At 38.9% G+C, this 16,214-nt stretch overlaps 1 pseudogene across 1 annotated transcript; it reads right to left on the minus strand.

The window, feature by feature from the left end:
* Positions 1-5,957: 5,957 nt before the first annotated feature.
* On the minus strand, positions 5,958-9,930 carry LOC307105702 (nuclear envelope phosphatase-regulatory subunit 1-like; annotated as a pseudogene). The gene is made up of 2 exons: positions 9,740-9,930; positions 5,958-6,441 (listed from the first exon to the last, which is right to left on the minus strand). The product of its transcript is annotated as a nuclear envelope phosphatase-regulatory subunit 1-like (transcript).
* Between the last annotated feature and the right edge of the window lie 6,284 nt (positions 9,931-16,214).

Here is a 16,214-nt window from a genome sequence, read left to right on the forward strand (position 1 = left end):
ACAGAGAGGAAGGGAGAGGGATAGAGAGTTAGAAACATCAATGAGAGGAAACACCGATCAGCTGCATCTTGCACACCCCCTACTGGGGATGTGCCCGCAACCAAGGTACATGCCCTTGACCGGAATCGAACCTGGGACCTTTCAGTCCGCAGGCCGACGCTCTATCCACTGAGCCAAACCGGTTTCGGCTAAACAGCAATTTTTACTCAACTATGGTTTCTACCATACTTCACCTCCTATTGGGATAATCCAGTCCTGGGGGTTCTTTTTAGTGTCAATGAGAGTTTCAAGCTTTAATCTGCTTTTCAGAGAGCCAATGAAAACTGAAAATCCAGAGGAATTATTACCTTGGTATTTTAACTTGTAGACTTTTCCTTGCCACTCCACTTCTGTCCATCTCACTAAAACAAAACTCTGCTGAGAATAGGGAAATGTTAATAATCGAAGAAAATTGCAATGATCGTGCCTAGAGCATTGGCCCATGGACTGAAAGGTCCCTGGTTCAATTCTGGTCAAGGGCACCTACCTTGGTTGCAGGCTCAATCCTCAACCCTGGTTGGGGTTTATGCGAGAGGCAACCAATCGGTGTGTCCCTCTCGTCCTCTCATCCACTCTCTCTAAAATTCAATGGAAAATATCCTTGAGTGAGTTTAACAACAACAAAAAAGTAAAAGTGCTCCCTCTTCCAAACATTCTCACTTAAATCTATTGCTCTTATATTTTAAACATATGAATATGAAGAAATATAGGTTTCTTTCATTGCATTTATTAAACATATATATCTATGATGACAATAACAAAATTTTAGAAGTTGGCTCACCATTTCCAAAGTTCAAAATCAATAAATAATCCTCTCCCTACACATATAAAGCAATAATTAGAAAAATAATAGCTGAATCAAAAACTACTGTCTAATTTATTTGTATTTTCCAGGATCAGCTTGCCTTCGACTGGTCTATAACTTGCTGGCTTTGCTTTGACTGTGAGATACTTCCAGGACCAAGTCCTATCCTGATTCATATTCACCAGCTGCTGTTTCCAAAGTGCTTCCAACTGTCGATATAAGAAACTTCCAAACCTGTAGAGAATCTTTATAAACATTTATTTGAGCCAAATTGACAACATATACTGGGGAACAAGATTTTAACTGCTCCTGAGAATAACAGTTTTGTAGCTTCTTTTATGCATTTGAAATTAAGGAGGGAAACATAAGGAAGATTGGAGAAAGCAAGATGGAAATTAGATTACAAAATAGTTAATAAGGTTAAGTGCTTTTTTGAGGGTTAATACCCCTTTCTATGGGTATTACTTCTGGTATTTCAGAGGTGTGTTAACCAAGATGCACATGAACAATGGACAGAGCCGGCTTAAAACCCTTCACTAAAGAAGCAATAGTACTCTAGCTGGTTTGGCTCAGTGGATAGAGCATCGGCCTGCAGACTGAAGGGTCCTGGGTTTGATTCCAGTCAAGGGCACATGCTGGGGTTTCTGGCTTGATCCCCAGTAGGAGGTGTGGTCAGTGATTCTCTTTCATCATTGATGTTTCTATCTCTCTCTCCCTCTCCCTTCCTCTCTGAAATTAATAAAAGTATATTAAAAAAAATAAGCAATAGGCATGGGGCATGACTACCCACCATGACCTGCCCAGTTAGGAATTTATCACCCTGTGAGGTTATTCTCCCTTCCTCTCTGAAATCAATAAAAAATATATTTTTAAAGATATAATCATAACTATGAAAATAAACATAACTTTTCAGGATGATGGGTTTTAGGATGCTATACTTTTACTGTGTTAATTGGAATGAGAGTAACTGAATGAGAGATACCTGTCTAAGGAATTTCAATTAAAAAAGACTCAAAATGTCTGTTCTTCATTTCAGCTAATCCATTATAGGCATACCTCGCTTTATTGTTCTTTGCTTTGTTGCCTGTCCTGGATGTGTTTTTTTATGTTTTTGTTTTCACAAATTGAAGACAAGACCCTGCACCAGCAAAAGGATTACACCTCACTTTATGGGGATACTCACTTTCTTGCAGTGCAGTGGTCTGGAACTGTACCCACTATCTCCAAGGTATGCTTTCATAAAATTTTTCTTTCAGCAATGGGATAGTGATCTCTTGCTCTCTGTGTATCCCCCACCCCCTCAATTCACATTCTCTCATTTTATTGATGGTATTAGCAGCTATTTCATAATTGGTAGTTAGAATTGCCATGCAACAAAATGTAAGTGGTTGTTGAGATCTTTGTTGATTACAGATTTTTAAGTGAAATGCCAGTTTGGTATCTGGTGCTGTTTGAAAGGGCCAATCTGCCACAGCAGGGATTTCAGTGGAAGAATGCCAAGCAGTGCTCACTTGGTGTCTTGTTTCCAACTCTCGCTAGTGGTGCCAAGTTTATTATGGGTTAGACACTGAACATGATCAAGTAGCCCATTTCTAAAATGTGATCATTTAATTTCCACATAATTTTATGAAGGCGGTTTAATTATTTTATAATTACATAACCTGAACATGATATAATGCCAGGTCATAATGAACGCACTATCTTGCAACCTTAAACATGGAAAAATTGTAGGCAAATCATATACAGAGATTCAATTAAAGTAATACATAACCTGTGTTGGCATCTCTTTCTCTCCTTTCCAGGTGGGCATTCACGCGGAGTTTTCCTGGGAATATAGTAAGTCTGGTTTCTCTTAGTTCTTGAGCTTTCTAAAAACCTGTAAGACACTATTTATTGTGTGCTTTTCTTAAAGTGTAATAATGATACCCATAGTGAGACAGAATAGCAACCATACATGAGAGGACCCTCTCATACCTGTCTGCTTCATTCTTATCAATGACATGCAAATAGAATAGGCTTGGATGCTGGGCAGTAGGCTGCATGGCCTCACACCATTTCTAAGTAATAAGAAAAACATGTCTATGTCAAAAAATATTTCTAGAATATATAGATTTCTAAATTAAAACTTCATGGGTTTTGCCCTGGCCAGGTAGTTCAGTTGGTTAGAGCATCACCCTAATACGCAAAGGTTTTGGGTTCGATCCCTGGTCAGGACATATACAAGAATCAACCAAATGAATGCATAAAATAAAACAAATTGATGTTTCTCTCTCTCACTCTCTGTCTTTCTCCCTCCCTCCCTCCCTCCCTCTCTGTTTCTAAAATTAAAAAAAAAAAACACTGCATGGGTTTTATGGACATGATAAGAGGCAAAAGGATATTTTACCTTATGAGATAACCTCAAACTCAGATAACTCTAAAGTACTAATAATCCCTTTTGTTATAGTTCTTATCCTCAGAGGGGTTTTTATGCTTCAGGTACTAAAAAGAAGTTGGCTGATAAGGATGAACATAAAATATATATGTGTTCCTTCATGATCTGGAATTCACAGTCCATAGTTATATTGTTTAAAGAGGCCATTTAACTGTGTGTTGTTGTTTTTTCTCAAGGTGATAGGGTGATCCCTGTGTGTTAGGGAAACAAGTAAGAGGAAGATGCATGGGCAAGCACTGGGAAGGACTGATATTATGAGCTCCTTTGGGAAAGAAATCAGGACTTCCTTGGACATCGTGCTCTACAAGGAGAGGCCTTAGTGAGAAAGTCAGTGGAAGTGAAGCTGACAACCTCGGTGCTGGGACTGTGGCACTGAGAGTCTACCTGAGGTGTCTGGACTGAACATAGGTGGTGGGAAGGGCATAGACTGTTAGATTTGTGTATCTATGAACAGGAGTCATCTGCATTGCTATCAGTTCATCTACAAATTATAGAGTTGTAAAATAGCTCAAAGACAATGAAAGGCCCAGTGGCCCTAGCAATGATCTAGTTCATGTAGTTTTCTACTCAAGTCATCCAATAACCTTTTTGATCCATTTCAAAGTCTTTCACAATTTTTCCCTACATTGGCAATCATGGAAATAAGCAATTGCTTTTAGATGCTCCACAAAGTCCTATTCATTACTAAATTCCTTCACAAATAATTCCACTTAGAAGATTTTTTTCTGATCCCTTCAACTGATTGTGATCTCTCTCTTGTAGCTCTACAATTCCACTGTGTCCCTTTTATGGCAGTACTGTATTTCATTTTACCAATGTTATATCTCAGCAATTTTCAACCAGTATGCCATGGCACACTGGTGTGCTGCAAGAAATATATATATATATATATATATATATATATATATATATATATATGTATTATACTAGGAGCCCGTTGCACGAAGTTTCGTGCAATAGACTTTTCCTTCACCTGGCTGCCGGCACCAGTTATCCGCCAGCAGCAGTTTTCCTCTGGCCACCCGCCAATCAGAGCGCCTCCCGCCAGCACGATCGGCCACCCCGAGAGGAACTCCGATCAGGAGGCGCTCCGATCGGCAGGTGGCCAGAGGAAAACTGCTGCTGGCAGAAAACTGGTGCCAGCAGCCACGCAATCAGCGCTGGCCTAAGCAGCGCCGGCCATTTAAGCTGGCGGGAGGAGCGGGGGGCGGGGACTCGCGAGTCCCCGCCCCCCGCTTCTCCCGCCAGCCAATCGGCCACCCTGAGTCCCACCCCCATCACTCCGCTATCGTAGGCGTAGCGGAGTGATGGTAATTTGCATATTACCATTTTATTAGGTATGATTATATTATATTTTATATATATATATATATATATAATTTATTTATTTTTATACACATATTTACCTACAAAATTTACAGAAAATAAAACAACGCAGAGTACAGAGAATACCTTCTTAGGACTTCTTAGGAGCAGAGGGTTTTATTGCTACAGTTCAAAAAATAAAATCTGATGCACGTGAAAGCCAGGATGAACACGTTTCCATGAAATGGTAGCCTGGTTAAAAAGTTTTTTGTCCTATTACTGAATTTTCAGCTTTATGTCAAATGAAATTTAAAAGATTGCTCTTGAAATTATTTAAACCATCTCAAAATCTTCTAATAAACAGGTAAAAGGCACCTCCAGTTCTTTAAAATGTTTAAGCAATCCCAATAGTTTAATTTTAAGTTATTATAGTACCTGTGGCTAATATGCATGCACAGTATGTCAGTAACACTCTCTAAGCAGTGAGAATTGTAGACTCTGGTTTGTGGCACTGGCCCCCAGTTCTCCTTGTGATGGAGTGGATGATCAAGGACACTGTGCAATACTAGTGCAACGGCACGTTGATCACAGCATAAAATCCAATGATCTAAAACAATAACTGTCAAATTCCCAGACAATACACAATTTATAACTAAACTGGTATTTTTAGAAGCCTCTGGAGCGTTCCTAAAATTATTTTTTAAATATCAAGTAAATTTAGCATTAAATGAAAACAATGAGTAGGAAACTATCTCCCCAATAGTGGCTGAAGTTCACCCTCTGGCTTAACAAAAATTGTTTCTCAAAACATCGATGATTTCTTACACCATAACGAAGATGAGTTTTCCTCAGTCCAAGCCCAACCCGATGGCTTCCTGAATTCTGATTAAAGAGAGGAGTGTACGAACGAAAGGCACCGCTACACTTAACAGTAGGTTTTAAAGAGCCGTGGAGAGGGCAAGCTGATGTTCCTGAAGAACTGGTGCAGGCGAACCGAGTCCCCATAACGCTTTCCTCTTCGACACTGGCACTGATTTGCTATTTACAGTAGTTTGCAAAAATACAGGATAAAAACTGGATGAGTTCCTGTTTCTAAGTTTAACTTAGTAACATACACACACACTTCATCTGCAACAATCTCTGCAGAATCTGAAATACTAAAGTGACACTAATACTGATACGCAAATAGCCCCGGGTACCAGCGCTGATCATGCGAGCCGCCACCACCAAGCTATCTGGGTACCTATGGCACGCGTCTTGGCGGCTGTCGCTCTGACCGTCCACCTCCAACTGCACAGGGAACCCTGCTGGCTTCTGCCGTGCCACTTCCTGAAGAAAGGCTGCTTTAGGTCCCGTTACCGGGACTGCAGATGGTCACCGAACATGAGGCCTCGGTTCCAGAATCCGTTTTCCTGTGTCATCACAAGACGTGTTGTACTCTGCTAACATAGCTCGACATCGCGCGGCTGTCATGGGAGGAGCAACTACTCTCTTGTGTCTTCTTTGCTACGTAGCAAAGAACAAGCCTATGAGAGTGACGCAACTAATGGTGAAAAGTGGGTGATTCCATAAGGACGTGAGGAAGGTCACCTTTTATGTCTCGGGATCTAGTAACCAGTTCCAGGCACCAGTAGCTGTACAGACAGATACCACTGTAAGAAGCATTCTCCGGCGCCCAGGGGCGGGTTGCAAACAATGCATATATTCAGTAAGTCTCCTTTCGAACGCCTTGAGATCTTCCGCCTGCTCCAGGGAGTTCCTGTCGGCCTGCCCGCAGCTCCAGTCACGGCCGCCCTCCTGCCTGCATCGCAGCTTCGCGGCCCTGCCCGGACCACAACACCGACTCCCACCTCTGGTGCTGCAAGAATTTTTAAAACATGCGATATCTGACTGTTTAGTCAGGGGCACTGACCTACTTTCCCTTAGATTGTCAAGTAAAAAATGACAACAGCCAACACAACAATAGTTGTCCGGTATGAATGAATCAAAGTTATACCTTTTTTTTTTTTTTTGTCAGATTGGCAAAAAATATTTTGTGTGGGTGTGCCACAGAATTTTAGTAATTCGTTTATGTGTGCCATGAGATGAAAAATGTTGAAAATTGCTGATCTATCTGATTCCCCATAATGGATTATAAATTGAGTTTTTACAATTCTGTGCAGTAGCTATCAGGGGGCCTGCATGTGTAATGTGCCCAATAGATATGCCTCATGAAATTTAGTGTAATTCTTACATCCATTCAGCTACACCTAATCAGCTTTGTTTAAAAGTAAAGATGGCAGCTTCCTGCAAAGTAAGATCTCAGGAGCTGATCTCTGTATGGAATCATCTTTTACTTCATTAATATAAGTTGAATAACTCCAGGCTTTGCTTGCTTTAGATCCAGTCTATTCCCAAATTTCTCTCTCTTGAACTACTGAGTGCCTAAAATAATTTCCACCATTGAATTTACTAGTGAATTTAGTGAATCTCTAAAGGCTATTTTAGTACTCTGCTAGCCATTAGCTCCCATTGATAGGTCAGCATGGAGTAGTTTACCAATTTGATAGGTCTCAAAAGAATCATAAGAAAAGGAAGGGTTTCTCCCCTCCTTTTACACAGCAAATGAAGAAATAGAACACTGAGAGTTAGGAATATGCTGGGTCTATAATTATTAAAGATGAACAGATGTCCTTCATGGTCATCCTTGTGAAAAGACGACTACTATTTTCTCCAGTGAAATTAGAAGTTTAGAAAAATATTTCCGTGAAAAGTGTGAATAAAAAATGTTCTAAATTTTTAAAAATATTTTAAGGGTGCCTCTTAATTGTTGAAGTACAGGTTAGATCATGCTCACCAGCTAATATTTTTGCGTTGGTATTACATTGAAATCTTCTTTATGTCATTGGGTATATGAACACATTGAGGAAGTTTAAAACTGCCTTCAAAACTAGAAATGATTGTACTGGGACCCAGGAGAGTTGTCATCCTTGCATAAAAGACACTTGGTACCAATTATTTAGGCACTAAATGGGTATAGAATTTCAGATTAAATCACCACCATTTTTTATTCAATTAGCTTTTGATTCAGTGCCTCTGTCTTTAATGACAAAGTTATTCCAGGAAAAGTTGAGCCTCGGAGAAATTTTACCCAGCTAAGTTTTTCCTGAAGGGAGGAAGTGACTCACACATTACTTGCATTGACAAATAAAACCACAGTGCATATCTGTTCCCTGTGGATTTTAATTTGCAGCAACAATAAACTGCAAGTAATAGGCTTTAGGTTAAATGGTTGAATATAAAGTTCAAATCAGAATTAAGAGGACTTGTCTTGAAAAGGCGAGGTAAATGCCATAGGCACAAGTCTGAGAAGCCTTATAGAAATGTCTCCCTTTTCACATCTCAATAGCTTGGTGTTATATCCCACCCTAGAAATCTTTATTTGAATCTTTTAACTTTAATTATTTTAACTCAGGTTATACCTTGCACTTACAACACCCAGGGGAAAGGGACAGTGAATACGACCAGGAAAAACTTTTAACTTGTCAGAGCATGAATTTCCCAGTTGAGGCTTCCCCTTCCAGAACACTTTCTTTCCCAAATACATGCTGGTTTTCTCCCTCGTCATTTATTCATCAATTTATCCTCTCATGTTTTTATTTGTTTGTTTGTTTGTTTGTTTATTTATTTATTTATTTATTTATGTTCATTTGTTCATTTCTTGAATATATGAACACCTATTGAGAACCTCTCGTGTTTCTTAATGGAGATACTATTGGCATTTTGAGGGGGATAATTCAGGACTGTCTAGTATATTGTAGAACAGTTATTATCTTTAACAAATCCACAAAGCAGTTCTCAGTCCCTGAGCAACGTAACCCACTCCTCATTTCCATTTTCAAACATTTCAGGAGAAGAACCCTGGGTATGATTCACTGCCAGAAAGATATCAGGATAAATAAGACAAGGTTGTGGACCTCAAGAAGTTAGTAGCCTTATAGAGAAGATAGACAAGTAAGTACAGTACAGTAATATATGCTATGAAAGAAATAAACACAAACTAATGACTCCTGGAAATATGCAAGAAGTCTTCTCAGAGGCAGAAATGCTTAAGCCAAGTCTTTAGGCACAAATAAAAATTAGCTAGATGAAGATTTCCAGACATCAGAAGAGGTCCAAAGGGCATGCCAGAGTTTAGAAAATTGCTTTAGAAGAGCTGCAAGGAAATGAACGCAGGCTGGTGCATAAAGCTGGAGTTGGGGAGGTGGTGATTGAGAAGATAAAAGGTGTGATTGTAAGGTCAGTGTCATAGGACTGGGTAAAATATTTAAACTTTATTCTTAGGAATATGGGAGCATGGAAGTGACAGGATCAGATCTGAGTCAGTAATTCAGAAGATAAATGAAGGATACTTCATTGAATTTCAGTGAATACTGAAATGGATACAGCAAGGAATGCTAACACTCTTCAGCCAAAAACCACCAGGAATGCACCTTTAGTTGAACAAGTTGGTTTTGTTACTTTTTGCAAGAACACGTTGAGGAACAGAGGGGTGTTTTAGTAAGAGGGTGTTAGGAAGAACCTGTTCATCAGATTTGAGTTTTAGTTGGGTATTAATAGTTAAGTAGCATTGGTTTGAGTGAGTTTTACTTGTTTATGTGAAGAGAGGTACTCGATCAAGTTAATAAACTGAGGAAAAGCATTTAGTAGAGAGTGAAATAGGAGAGGGGGGGAGAATAATTAATGGAATTAGAATTCTGCAGACTTTGGAGACCACCATTTTTCATTCGTTCATTACAAATGATTGTTAGCTTTATTCTACTAACACCTACCAGCCAAGATGAAAGAAAGTAAAGAACATGTGTTAATTATTTCTATAGTATCTATTTCCCTCTTTTCAATAGCTACTAATCTTCATTTGGGATCCATGTGATTCTACAGAAATTGATTCCATTCCAGCTTCAATATGGGAGCACAGAACTGAGTTTAAGCCCATCATCAGTTTTTCCAATTTATCTGGCCAGAGTGATTGGTTCAATGGTGTGCCTGTCACCTAGTACTTTCACTTTGAATTCAGGGACACCTATTTGCATTTTCCTGCTGGATATGAATGAAGTAAAATTATTTTGAAATTTTAGAATGATAAGGCTTCTAATGAGGAAAAATCGGTCACATACCAAGGACTGGGAACAAGAATGGCATCAGAATTCTCAATAGCACTACTGAAAACCAGAAGCAGTGGAGCAATGCCTAGGCTGAGAATGAAACTGACCCTGAGGGAGGCAGAATAAAAAGAAGCTTGGTCTTGCTCATACCATTTTAGCTGCAAGATCAAGCCCCATTTGAAGCCAGTTTTACCTTTAAACATGTTAGCCAAAATACCCTTTATTATTTAAGCAAATGTATGTTCAGCTTTCTGTTGTTTGTAATCTTGTCTCTAGTCTAACCAAGGAAAGGAGTGAAGAAGGCCAAGTTGACTGTAGGTTGATCTGGGGATGTGATTGAGTTCAGCATGTGCAACAAAGAAGGTCAAGGGAATTAAATGTCTTGGCAAAAGAATGATTAAAATGATGGTGTTGGACTCAATAGGTACAAAAGTACATGGTCTACCTCCACTAAAATTCTTTTTTTCTTTGACTTATATTCTTAGGGCCACATGTGTATTTTCCATGCTGACTATTACCTAATCTAATACATTCAAATAAGTTATTTGTAAGCATTGTACTGTGTTAAATTTTGTGAGACAGAAGTCTAGGTTTCTGTTTCTAATACCTGAGCTATATAATTAGGGAGCTCACACACACACACACACACACACACACACACACACACACACACACGCACACCATTCTCCCATTCATTTATGAAACTCTTGAAAGGAAGACAAGTCAAAACAGGAGGAAGAGCTCGGGTGAATTTTACAGATGGCAAGTGCAGTGGGATTTGAGAGGAACTGGAATGCAATCTGTGACATTCAGCTAATGTGGGGTGATTAGAGGAAATTCCCCAGGGCTCTCTTTTCTCTCATTTAACCTGTTAGCATTAGGGAGGGCAGAAGGTTTAATAATCTGTTTCCTGATGTGAGAGATGAGGGATCTTGTTACTTGCTCTGTGACCTTGAGCAAGTCAATTAACCCCTTTGGGTATCATCTTTTTCATTTTAAACTTTTTGGTAATAATTTGAGTCCCTACTTCTTTTTCATGTTGTTATGGCAAACCAAAATACTAATGGGAAACAAAGGATATCAAAGTACCTTCTAAACTGGAAAGCATCAAAGAAAAGTAGGCAATGATAATAATAATAATAATTAATGGTGGCCCTTGGCACACCCAGAGCTATCCCAACTTCCCTGTTTTTGTTTTGTTTTGCTTTGCTTTGCATTTTTTCATCAAAAATCTAAAATGTAATGTTGGAATTTTAGAAGATACAGAAGGAACAATAACAAAGAAGAAATAATTGTTATGCAAGTCATAGCGTGCATACCTCTGATGATCCTATCATATTCATTTTGGGAAGGCACATTGTGCAATTGTGTAAAATTTTAGAAAGTGTTTATTCAGTTACATTTTACTCACAGATGTAAAACTCGTATCAAGATAGATGTATAATAAAACTGGCCGTTTCTGTTTGGGAGCCAAGAAAAATTCCATTCATATCAAGTTGTTTGTGTGGTTCTGCATTTGTAAATTAATTTATTTATGTTATAACATGAGTGAATTGGGTACAAGTCCCAATACCAACAAGGATCCCAACCTCCATATACATTTAGTACAAAGCAGTAATAAGGGTAGTAGGGGAAATATTGACTATGGGGACCTTAAAGATCCTGCCCTGGTTCTCTTCCTCATTCTCCTTTCACTTAGGTTAAGATAATTTCTATGTCTTCTTTTTTTTTTCTTTTCTTTTTTTTCTCTTAACTAGATGTTTCAGGTGTTTTTTTTTTTCTTGTGCTTTCTTCTCTGGTCATTTGCTTGTCCTCTTACCCATTCCTGATCTAATAATATAGGGTAATTGTAAAGCTCTTTTCAACACCCCCCTTTTCAGAGCCCTTACTGAAGCTGTATATAACAGCAGAGGGTTTTCCATGCAGTCTTCTTACCATCTAAGAACCCGTATGGCCCACTCCTAGAAGGTGTGAGGGAGAGCAGTACTCTGTACCGTTAGTGAGGTGTAGAAGAAAAATCTATGTCCTGGACACAGCAGTCCACACCAGAGTTTGATTTTTCAGGAATTTCAGGAGAACAAAAAAGTCAGAAGATGAAAGCCTTCAATAATTGCAAGCTAGCACAGGCTTCAGTTCTCTCGGCTTCTAGAGGTGACAAGGCAGCTATAATCAGGCTCATAACAAGAAATTCTTGAGGAATATTGCATATCTATTTATTACCTTCTAGCCTGATATCAATTTCTTAGTGGCTTCAGTGTGCAGAGATATGTTTTAGAGTTGTTTATCACTCTTCAAAATCACTCAGAAATTGAAGATATCCAATTGAGACTATCAGAATAAAAATCAGCCAGCTTTCAAAGCTGCAAACAACAGAGCCCACATTGTCTAGTTTAATCAAAAAAGGAATGTGTTAAAGTGTTGGGCACCTTATCCAATCTCCAAGAGGGCTTTGTAATAGGTTTACAGTCTGCATGGCCTGTACATATTAGGCTACTGGGCTTTCCAGTGAAGACTCTACCCTTTCCTCTTCTAGAGGAATGGAAGTTGCAATGTTGCATTGTCAGCATTGTCAACTGCTAGGGCTTCTACCCTAGCTACCATTGGAATCGGGATGCCTTTTTAAAAAAGTATTTCCATTTATTTACTTTTTAGAAAACGTGTTTTTGTTGGTTTTTTTTTTGCAATAATTATAGATACCCAGGAAGTTGCAAAAACCTTTTCACCTAGTTTCCCCTCATAGATACATTTTACATAACAATAGCTCAAATTCAAAACAAATTGATATTGGTAATATCCATAGACCTTATTTCAGATTCAGATTTCATCAGTTTTATATGTACTCATTTATGTATGTGTATGTATTTTTGTGTACAGGTCTATGCAAATGTGTAGTTTCATATAACCACCACTATAATCCAGATACAAAAATGGTCCATTCCCACAAAGATTTTTGTCCTGCTACCCTCTTATGGTTACACCTACTTCCTTCTGTCCCTAACCCCTATCTCCGTCTGTATATTTTTATCTTTTCAAGATGTTATGTAAATAGAATAAAGTATGATCTTTTAAGACTGTCCCCCCGACCCCCCACACTACACACACTCAGCATATTGCCCTTCAGGTCCTTCCAGGCTATTGTGTATTCCAATAATTAGTTCTTTTTCATTGTTGGATAGTATTCCAAAGTAAGGATATTCCATGGCTTGTTTAACTGTTCACCTATTGAAGGACATTCTGGTTGTGTCTAGTTGGAGGCTGTTACAAATAAGGTTACTGTGGCTATTCATGTGCAGGTTCTCTGGTCAGCTTTTGAACCAATGCCTTCCTCAGGCAAGTCTGCTTGGCCTGAGGAACAGAGCTCAGGCCAGAGTTTCTGTCCAGGCCTAACAGATCTTTTATACTCATTAGCCCTTACAGATCATTTTCAGTACAATTTTGAACATCCACAACATGGACAGATGTGTGAATGAACACCCATGTCAGTCGCGCTGAACTTTAACAATTATCATTCTGTCACTTTAAAAAAAAAAAAAAAAAATATATATATATATATATATATATATATATATATATATATATATATATTATTGATTTTTTACAGAGAGGAAGGGAGAGGGATAGAGAGCTAGAAACATCAACGAGAGAGAAACATCGATCAGCTGCCTCCTGCCCACTCCCTACTGGGTATGTGCCCACAACCAAGATACATGCCCTTGACTGGAATCGAACCTGGGACCCTTGAGTCCACAGGCCGATGCTCTATCCACTGAGCCAAACCAGTTAGGGTCATTCTGTCACTTTTTTATCCATCTATTCTCCCTTGATTATTTTAAAGCAAATCCTAGACAGTATAACTTTATCTGTGACTATTTCAATGTGTATTTCTAAAAATTAAGAACTCTTTAAAAAACATAACTAAAATGCCAGTATCCTAATGTAACACTTTGGGTTCCTCCAGAATCTGATACTGAAACTAAGACTTGAGTGCAAATAGTCTATTTGTGAGGGGGTGGGGGTGGGGGGATTGAGACAGAAAAGGAAAGGTTGTAAGTCAGACGTTGGCAGAAGGCTCCTGCAGCAAGCATGAGCTCCTCAGCACTTGCAGGCAGGCAGCCACATGAGTAGGCAAAGCGGATTTCAGCAGGCAGAGAAAGGCCTCAGGCAAAGATAGGCAGGTGCTGGCAAATGAACTCTGGGTAACATGCACTGAAGTGGGAAGGGCAGGGACTGTGGGCCCTGGGGACTGACAGCATCGCCTACACAGGCCTGAAACCAATTAACAAGGAACTAGTCAGTATTCAAATTTCTCCTAGTATATCATAATTTTTATTTTACAGCCTATATACCTAATTATGATCCAAATGAAGTTCATGTGCTGTCATTGATGTTTTCAAGTCTCATTTCCTCCAACTTTTTATTTTTAAGTTTTTAAACATACAACAAACATGGAAGAATTTTACTATGAACTATGTATCCACCAAGATTACACCATTAACATTTTTAATATACTTGTTTTATTACATACCTATCATTTATTGATCTCTTTATTCACATTATATTTCTCATTTTAAATACACTTTTACTGATTTCAGAGAGGAAGGGAGACAGAGAGAGATAGAAATATCAATGGTGAGAGAGAATCATTGATTGGCTGCCTCCTGCCTGCCTCCTACTGGGGATCCAGCCTGCAACCTGGGCATGTGCCCTGACTGAGAATCGAACCATGACCTCCTGGTTCATGGGTTGATGCTCAACTACTGAGACACACCGGCCGGGCTCAAATTATATTTCTTGATGCATTTTGTAGTATGCCAGCACCCATGAAACAATAGAGGCTAATTTGTTAGCTTTGCAAGTATGGTACAGTCTCAAACCTTGGAAATTGTTCACAGCTCTCAATTTTTATTGTTTTCCTGATAACTAACTATAGCAAAGGGTTCATCAATTTTGTTGATATTTTCAAAGAACAACTTTTAGCTTTGCTATATCTCTCTATTGTTTTTCTATATTCAATTCAATTGATTCCTGCTCTTATCTTGATTATTATTTTCTTTCTTCTACCTACTTTGGATTTACTTTCCTTTCTTTTTTCTAGATTCTTAATGGGTAAACATTAGGTAATTGACTTTAGATGTCTCTACTAACAAGTATTTAAAACTATAAATTTCTGTATATAAATTATGCACAATTTGATATGTTGTGTTTTTATTTTTATTTAGTATGAAATACTATCTAAGTTCCTTTGTGATTTTCTTCTTTGACCCATGGATTATTTTAACTATCTTGTTTATTTTACAAAGAACTGGAATTTTCCTAGATCTTATTTTTATTGATTTCTAATTTAGTTCATTGTGATCAGAGAACATACTCTTTTAAATTTATTGAGTTGTTTTAAGATGCAGTATAAAGTCTGTCTTGCTGAATGGACCATGTGCACTTGAAAAGAATATGTATTCTGCAGTCGTTGGATGTGGGGATTTATAAATATAAATGGAGAGAGAGAAAGAGAGACAGAAAAAATATAAGACATTGGCTCTTATGTGATTACTAGAGGCCCAGTGCACGAAATTCGTGCACAGGTAGGGTCCCTAGCAGCTGCTGGATGCCAGCCGGGGCCTCCCTTCCCATGGTTGGCCAGCCACCCTACCCCCTGGTTGAACTCCCAGTCGAGGGGGCAATTTGCATATTAGGCTTTTTTTAAAAAAATATATTTTATTGATTTTTTACAGAGAGGAAGAGAGAGGGACAGAGAGTTAGAAACATCGATGAGAGAGAAACATCGATCAGCTGCCTCTTGCACACCCCCTACTGGGGATGTGCCCGCAACCAAGGTACATGCCCTTGACCAGAATCGAACCTGGGACCCTTGAGTCCGAAGGCCGACGCTCTATCCACTGAGCCAAACCGGTTTCGGCTAGGCTTTTATTATATAGGATGGAGGCTGGTAAATCCCAATATCTGCAGTGGGCAAGCTGTAGACTCAGGAGAGCCAATGGTGTCATTCCAGTTCCAGTCTGAAAGCCTAAGACCCAGGAGAGCAGATGGTGTGAGTTCTAGACTGGCTTGGACCCAGGAAGAGCTGATGTTCCAATTCAAACTCAAAGGTAGAAAAAATTGCTACCTCAGCTCTGAGGCAGTCAGGCAGGAGCTTCCTCTTAGCTTTTTTGTTCTATTCAAGCCTTCAGAGGATTTGCTGAGGTCCATCCACATTAGGCAGGGCAATCTGCTCTCTTCAGCCTATTGATGTAGATGTTAGTCTCATCCTCACAGAAACACCCTCACAGAACACCCAGAAAAAATGTTTGACCAAAAGTTTGGAAAACTGATGGCTCAGTCAAGTCGACACATAAAAACTAACCATCTTAGAGGTCTAAGTGGTTCAAATCACCTACAGACTTTGTAATTTTTTGTTTAATTGTTCTATCTCGTGTTGAGAGATGGGTTTTAAAAACCTCATGCTATGATTATGGAATTGACTATTTCTCTT

The sequence above is a fragment of the Cnephaeus nilssonii genome (genome assembly GCF_951640355.1).
Source record: "Cnephaeus nilssonii genome assembly, chromosome: 9".
In the NCBI taxonomy this organism is placed as follows: Eukaryota; Metazoa; Chordata; class Mammalia; order Chiroptera; family Vespertilionidae; genus Cnephaeus; species Cnephaeus nilssonii.